The sequence below is a fragment of the Haliotis cracherodii genome, unplaced genomic scaffold (genome assembly GCF_022045235.1).
Source record: "Haliotis cracherodii isolate W230 unplaced genomic scaffold, xgHalCrac1.p SCAF_14, whole genome shotgun sequence".
In the NCBI taxonomy this organism is placed as follows: Eukaryota; Metazoa; Mollusca; class Gastropoda; order Lepetellida; family Haliotidae; genus Haliotis; species Haliotis cracherodii.
Genome location: NW_027266269.1, coordinates 37,609,893 through 37,618,220, shown reverse-complemented (window position 1 = coordinate 37,618,220; position 8,328 = coordinate 37,609,893). Strand labels below are relative to the sequence as shown.

At 41.8% G+C, this 8,328-nt stretch overlaps 1 long non-coding RNA gene across 1 annotated transcript; it reads left to right on the top strand.

Moving 5' to 3' along the window:
• Positions 1–470: 470 nt before the first annotated feature.
• LOC139460809 (uncharacterized) lies at positions 471–7,505 on the top strand. The gene is made up of 4 exons (XR_011652841.1): positions 471–486; positions 5,692–5,823; positions 6,196–6,252; positions 7,467–7,505. It is a non-coding gene; the product is annotated as an uncharacterized lncRNA (long non-coding RNA).
• Positions 7,506–8,328: the final 823 nt, after the last annotated feature.

The following is an 8,328-nucleotide window of genomic DNA, read 5'->3' as shown; positions in this document are numbered from 1 at the left end:
CTCTGAAACGTCGGATAAAGAATAAAAGAAGTTGCTATCCACATTCACCTGATGAAGGAGCTAGAAGTACCTCTGAAACGTCGGACAAAGAATAAAAGAAGTTGCTATCCACATTCACCTGATGAAGTAGCTAGAAGTACCTCTGAAACGTCGAACAAAGAATAAAAGAAGCTGTAATAGGTGGTGAAAAGGTTTTTTTAAAAATCCATCGTTTATAAAACTGATCTCCGTGACTGATATGTCTGACAACCTGAACAGAGCTAAAAGCACCAAGCGGACCTACCACCTTCTGTTGCCAAGGGCGTATCAGTTAGAGCTAAAAGCACCAAGCGGACCTACCACCTTCTGTTGCCAAGGGCGTATCAGTCGACAGTGATAATTCCACACCTTTTGTTAGTGTTTGTCCTTGTTTGATATTCCACTTTAACGGTATAAATACAGCTGCATTTCTCTCCAGGAAACTGTTGGAAGGGAACACCATTCTCGGTAAGTCAACTGTATCTTTGCGTTTGAAATTATGTTCAATGATTTAAATATGTTTATGTGTGTGTTGTGCAGTGTTTAAAATTGAGAGTAACTGAGATAAACAACAATCTATGAGATCTAGAGTTAAACTTGGGCATGTAAAGGAAGGTCCTGTTATTTAAAAAGGAGACTTTTGGAGGCTAATTGGTTCTTTTAATCTTTGAGTTATGTTTGAAAATCAAAAGCATTGTTTGTTTGTTTGTTGTTCAACGCCGCTCTCGGCAATACTCCAGCTTTTTGACGGCGGTCTGTAAGTAATCGAGTCTGGACCAGATAATCAAGTGATTGCCATGATGAGCATCGATCCATGCAACTTGGATACGATGACATGCATTCACCAAGTCAGCGAGCCTGACCACCCGATTCCGTTAGTCGCCTCTTATGGCAAGCATAGTGGCCTTTTACGGCAAGCATGGGTTGCGGAAGACCTATTCTACTCAAAAGCTCAAAAGCATTGATACAAGTTGAGTGTCTTACGAGATGTAGATAAAGGCATAAGAAGCATATTGAAAAAAACTACAATTTGGGTTACAGATATGCTCAAAGTAAGAGTGTTATAAAAAGGTCTGTTTTACTCATTGTAACCAAACGTATGCTGTCAGGTTCCGGGTAGGAAAAAATGTCAGCATGTTAACATGTACTGTCACTTTCGTACCGATACCGACCTAAAAGTTAACATTTCCAGTAGGTGATAAAGGGCACTACCTTGTTGTTGACAGTGCTGATGCTTGGTTTTGACACAAGTCTCCTCAATTAACATATCGGCATGATACCACGTTCAAACAAAGTGATGCTTACATATACACTCTTCAAAAACAAAGAAACGCACAGGTAGACTTTTAGTAAATTTAGTGTACCTAATACAATCGATATATTTAATGTAATATCATAGATACATATATGAAAGTTTGGAGCTCGATAGTCACATGTTGTGGTTGTACAAAGGCATTGAAAACTGTTCATTGCCATGTCACTTACGGCCACAAGGTTGCGTTGAAATCAGCATCTCGTGTGACCAGCCTGGCCAGCAATCACGGCACTGCAACTCCTCGGCACTGACTGGCTAAGTGTCCGAGTTCTGTCCTGCGGAATTCTGCACCATTCTGCTTGTAACGCGTTAGCCAGTTGTGAGAGTATCTACGGCGTTTTCTGACATTGACGTACACGTCGATCGAGTTGATCCCAAAGGTGTTCGATTGGGTTGAGATCTGGAGACGGCCAGGGCAAGACGTTGATGTTGGCATCATGAGGGCAGTCTACCATGACATGAGCTGGGTGTGGTGGAGCCTTTGTCCTGTTGAAATAGCTCCCTCTAGCGGTCAATGATTGGAAGAAGAGGTTGAAGAATTTGATTAATGTAGCAAATTGCTGTCAAATTTCCTTGAACCACAACCAAGTCAGATCTCGTGATTTGTCGAATTCGCGTACACAATGTGGGGCAAAACGCTCATTTCGATGACGGTAAACACATCTTCCATCTCGCCGGTGAAGAAGAAATCGTGATTCATCGCTAAACAACACTCGTCTCAAATTCCAAGCTGTAAGGTATGGCACAAACGCCAGCCTCGCTGTCGATGGATCTGTTGCAAAACAGAGACGATAACTGGTCTTCTGGGTCGGATTCCAGCCTCGCGAAGATGGTTCCTGACAGTCTGGTCTGATATCCTCCTCAAACCGGGGATGAGTCCCGTCATCTCCGTAGCTGTGGCATTGCGATGACGTAGATGGAACAGCCGAATGTAGCGATCCTGTGCAGGGCTGGTAACTCTTGGTCGGCCGGTTCTCGGACGGTCTGCAGTGGAATTGAACTGTTTGTATCGGTCCCAAAGGCGGCAAATGGTGCTGTGGTGGACGTTGAAGTGGCGTGCAACAGAAGACTGCGATTCCCTTCTTTGGATACTTCCTATGGCGATGTTCGACCGGCAGCGCTGAGTTTTGAACCTTGAAAAATGTTGACAATTGAATGACAAATTATTGACTTATGCTTGCCTTTTTATAGCCACTACCACGAGTGACGAATGTCAAAACTTGCACGTGCATTTTGCTTTACTGTTTTCCTCCATGACATTTTTGAGTGTGAAAACATTAAGACATTGCAAATCGTTCGTCTAATATCAGGCCCAACACTTTCTAGTAACATATATCCAATTTATACACCGGATATTAGGTGTAATCAGGTTCAATGAACTACATACTACTTGTGTGTTTTATTTTTTTGAATGGGACAAAATAGGTTTATTCCCACTATATTTCCTCTGTCCAGTTTTTGCTACAGATTCGTTGGGTTGCATATATGTTCTACTGACAGCAATTTTAGATACCGTATTCATTTTGCTGAATTATGATGAGGAAACAGTGGAAATTGTTAGTAGTTGCCTGCGTGACACTTTATCTTGTTATAATGCCTTATGCCTCTAAATGAAAGGCGAGTATTTGCGAATGCAATTTGCCAATAGTTTAAATATGATTCTGTTTTCTGATGGATAATATGTTATGAGTTGTGTTATAAATATCGGGCGCATAATTACTTCATACACACCGACAGTACTTTGAGGAAAGTACCTCGGTCATTTATTAGAACATTGTATATTTGAGTGAGTGGGTATGGTTTTACGCCACTTTTAGCAATATTCACAGTGAGCGTGGAAGACGGCGGTATTGTTTGTTGTATCTTAAACAACGGACATATCATAAAAATATTACTGGGCCTGATAACTTCCTGACGATACGTGCGGTCGGGTAGCCTAGTGGTTAAACCGTTCGCTCGTCCGCCGAAGACCCGGGTTCGTTCCCGACATGGGTACAATGTGTGAAGCCCATTTCTGGTGTTACCCGCCGTGATTTTGCTCGAATATTGCTACAAGCGTAAAACCTCTCTCACTCACTCCTGGTGGTACAGTGGAGCAGAAAGGGAATGTCTTTTACGTACTGATGAGAGTGATATAAACACGGTAGCAATATTTACTGGTTAAATCGAACCTAATCGACAGCTTACTTAGAGTCGTGTATCATCACGTAGCAGGGGCCATAACAAGGACTTACTCTGATATGGAAGGTGACACAAAAGAAGCAGTACTGTAGGTTCAATACTCACACCTTACCATCAAAATAATGTTGCAAAACTGATGAGTTTCTCACATTTTTAGCTGGTTGCTATTTCAGATAAATAAGTGAGCGATTGGTACGACATTGACGATAAACATCAAACAACAAACAAACAAACAAATATAGATATGGTTGACTTATGAACCCATTTATTCACGGAATTTTTAGATACGTCGGCATAACTAAGCACATACATGAACACTGTTGTGGTGAGTTTTTTTGTTGATCAAGTTGTTTGGGCAAATTATGATTGTGTCACTTAAATGAAGCATTCTTGACTTAATGTGATGTTATATGTTACAGAAGGATGAAATATTTGGTGGCACTTCTGTTGGTTTTTGTCTTGATCGCCAAATACGAACAGCTAAAGATTAAAATTAAGTGCAGAAACGGGAGATGCAAAGTCAAAATAAGAAATGGCTGGTTCACAAGGGCAGAAAAATTTGAATTGGCTGGTATGTTATTTCAGTTGCAGCTGAAACTTTATTTCCATCCCATAACATATTAAAAACTCATGGAAGGAGTGTATGAGCATGTTTTTACGCCGCTTGTAACAATATTCCAGCAATACCACTACAGGGGACACACGAAATGGGTTTAACATATTGTATCTATCCGGGGAATTGAACCCTCGGCTTACATGCGACGGGCAAACGCCTTAACCACTAGAATACCCAACCGCTGGTTCGAGAAAATATACCGGGAGAATGTAAGAGAGTGTGAATTTGGTTTACCCCATTTTAGAACACCACTAGATCAGACATGTCAGCTTTTTGTGGAAGGAACGAAGGAGGTGATGCAGGTCTAACACGTTTTTTACTACCACTTTGATAAGACCCTCAAGTCCTGGTTCTGCAAAACAAGAAAAGTAAACAGGGCGACACTTGTATTCGAACCCCCAAGTGACGCTGTAACCTCTGCGCCTTTATCATGTAACTTGTACACATAACCTGAACTATACTGAAACGCATTGAATACGCACCAGAGGTAAAAAGATAAATTGACGCCAAACCAAATTTTATATGGTGTTGGCTGTGTACTACAATCCCACTCAGATAATAGTTCCACATTAGTAATGACAAGTGTCATTGGAAAGTGCACAATTTTTACGTAGAGGAAATTGAACACACAAGAGTTCCAAAGACAAAGTCAGTTCCGGGTATGACCGCTCCTGGTTGCAATGCCTGGCACATAAAGCCTTCTCACGGACACTATCAGTCTCTGGATAACAGCTTGTGGTATCCTACGCCACTGACGTTGCAGGACAGCGAGCACTCCAACGTTGGCGATTTGAGGTTGACGTGCAATGCGCTGTCCCAGGTAGTCCCACTAGTGCTCAATCGGCGATATATCAAGAGATGATACAGGCCATGGCATAACAGGTACGTTATTCTGTGCCAGGAAGTCCACAAAAGCACTTGTTGTGTCTGCTCCGGCGTCCTGTTGGAACGTATGCATCTCTTGGTGTTGACAGAAACAGAGGACAGAGGCGTCTCTGTAGTAAACTGCAGTAACACGACCTATGCATACCCGAATACGTCCGTCAGCGTTCCTGGGAGCAAACCTGGATTCCCAGAGACGAGAACACCATGCCACCGTTGTCTGTGCCCCAGCGACAATTGTAGACTGTCGGTGCCTTGGGGTCAGAATCGAGCTTACGAAAGGATGACGGCACGTTCCCGTTCCTACAAGTGTCAATCTCGGCATTGCGTCATCAGCGCTATCCCGCGGCTACAGCGATTATGCGGGTAGCCTTTGAATGCCATCCCTTGTTACCCCATATCTGCACGAAAAGGTAATGTCAATTTGCATTTTTCGTGCACTGTTCTCTTCTGCGTTTTGGTGACGACTCACAACAGCTATCAAACTTGACAACAGTTTAGTCCTAACTGTGGGGTATTTTCGTTGTTCTTTTCCAACTATCATGATATTTTCATGGATTCAGGTCGGTGCGTTTTCAAAGCGGGTCAGTATATGTCCATGTTCAGGCGCTAATTTAATATAATGTAAAGGAGACGTATAAATTATTGACGTGTATGAATTTGTTTACATACTGTTTAGCCTCCCCAGCTCCTCCGCTCCGTGGTTTGTCTGGCCGAAATGTCGACCATATCGACGAAGATCTTGATAAACGAGAGAGTGCCATTCTGAAAAGTGGCCTTCAAAGCCTGCTGCAACAGGTTGTTGAGAAACGTAAGTACAATTGTTTATTAGTTTTGCTTTATTATATTAAGGAAGGAATATTACAGCTATATCATGGCGAAATGTAAATAACCGAATCTGGATAAGGCAAACCAGCGGTTGATATCATAAGCAAAGTACAACGCCGTTGGGTATGACACGCCATCTGCCGAGCCTGATCACCCGTTTCAGTGTGTCGACGTGTAGGACAAGTATAAGTTGCTCGGGACAAACTCAACCTCGAAATCAACTATCAAAAAAAGATAGATATAAAACACATTTAAATATTTCGTCAGTACGTTTCCGATTGACGTAGGAATAGATTATTAAACTTGGTGAAAACTTTAAAGGTTTAGTAACAGAAATGATATTCCATTGTTTTAGGCGAAAAAGCGGGAGATACTGAAGACACTGAATATGTTTGAGATTCACTGACTATTGGTAAGTACTTGTCACCATGTTAACTCTATATTTAAGAATTGACCTTCACTTTGTGTGAGTTCATTGGAGTATGAACCTTCATAGAGTGAGGGACAAACTGTATGAACGTCGGAACTTGCGACGACGTTCATACAATGTTTTGCCCTCACTCTATGAAGGTTCATACTCCAATGAACTCACACAAAGTGAAGGTCAATTCTTATAATTTTTTATTACAATTTCTTACCTCAAAGGATGTAAGCCAAGATCTAAACACAATTTTTATTTAGTACGTGTGACTTCATGTTACACTTACAGTCAAACAACAACCAGCTATATCCCGGAATAAAATAGTTCCCCAAAAAGAGAGGTGACATGAGCGTATGGATGCAGAACTTGCTCTTCAGAAACATCTTACGCAACACATGTGTTCATATAATATCCCCATTAGATGAGAAAGGTCTGTAACGAACTACCTCAGTAAGTCAGCCACAATTACAGCGCGTCGTAATACATTTACATCAAGTCCAAGACGTCAAAATGGCCGATACGATAAACGTTACGGGAGAATTTCCGAAGTTGTTAATGAACCTGTGGCGGTTACATGTGTTAGTCATCATTGATCAACCGATTATTGAAAGGTGATTAAAGATGCGTCAAGGTAAATTCGTAGATTGCTGGAGACGGTCACTGTCAGCCTAGACACAGATCGAGTCGATACTGACGATAGTTTGGATGTGCATTTTTTCGTCTGTTCATTAGGATGGGCCGTAGCGAGGAAATTCGTGAACAATCATGCAAGTCAAACTCTCTTCTCTGCAAGTTTCTCAATGTATACTGAAATGCTGAGACCAAGATTAAAGGTTCTAAATGATGAGAAATAATGTTTACGTATGTTTTCGTGCTAGGGAATTCCCAGGGGTTTCCCCAGGAATGTGGAAGTAGTCCGTCAGTGTTTACGTCATTTCAAGAACACGGCCTCGTGAAATGCGTATGAACGTCAAATTGTGTCGTTCATACACTTATGAACGTCAATTTCGCGGTCAAGTGACCGACCTCTCGTCCAATGGAAAAGCCGTATATCGTGTAAACGTCAAATAAAAAAAATATTACGTAATAAGGTGCATAATTTTGATATTTATATAAGCTATATCATCAATATTTCAAATCTTGACATAATATCTTATTCCTTACTAAAAATCTGTAATTCTTCATATAAACTGTTTTTATTTCAGACAACGTGGAAGTACCGGTACAAAGACAATAAAGAGATGTATAAAACAATAATGCCTTTGTTTTGCTCTTAGAAATGAAAGTGACAAACCCTTTTCAAATATCTGTTGAAAGCAGTGTCAATAACACGATTACGACTTGATCAACTGTATGTGTTTCTGAAGCTGTAGAATAGTAGTGACACCAGGTGTTCGCGAAGAGGTAAGCGTATCCTGTCCCACCTGCTACAAACACATGGAGTAGGAGATACATTCCAAACAACTTCACTTCTCGCTGATGTCAGATTTGAGATGTTTAATGGCAAATGGAACGCCTTTCGTGGAACATTGTTGCTGTTGCAGCTAATTAAAGCCATTATTGCCATTAGTAATCACATTGAATGATATGAATTAGACAGTAAGAATCGCTGTTCGGGATCTTATGTAACAAAGTGGGGAGACCCAGGTCGACATCGATAAACGTTATTAACTGAAGTAAGGGTTGTCAGTCAAGATACGATGAGATCATCCGTCATTGTCACGGTGGCTTGTAAAGAATCAGGGGCGGTCGGGTAGCCTGGTGGTTAAAGCGTTTTCTCCTCACGCCGGAGGCCCGGGTTCGATTCTCGAAATGGGTACAATGTGTGAAGCCCATTTCTGGTGTCCCCCGCTATTTGATAGTGATTCATAAACACATGCTCATGATGTAAATATAGTCTGCACGAGCGTCACGCGCGTGGCAGACGGGTTCCACGCGAGTGACCAACGGGGTGCACAGGGGTTACGTCACATGTTGCTCATTCGCGTAGGGAAATGTACAGGCAGTGGTGAAGTTGCAGTCCGCTGCCTTGCAGATAGAAAGGTGGTGGTTGCTACATTGAACAAC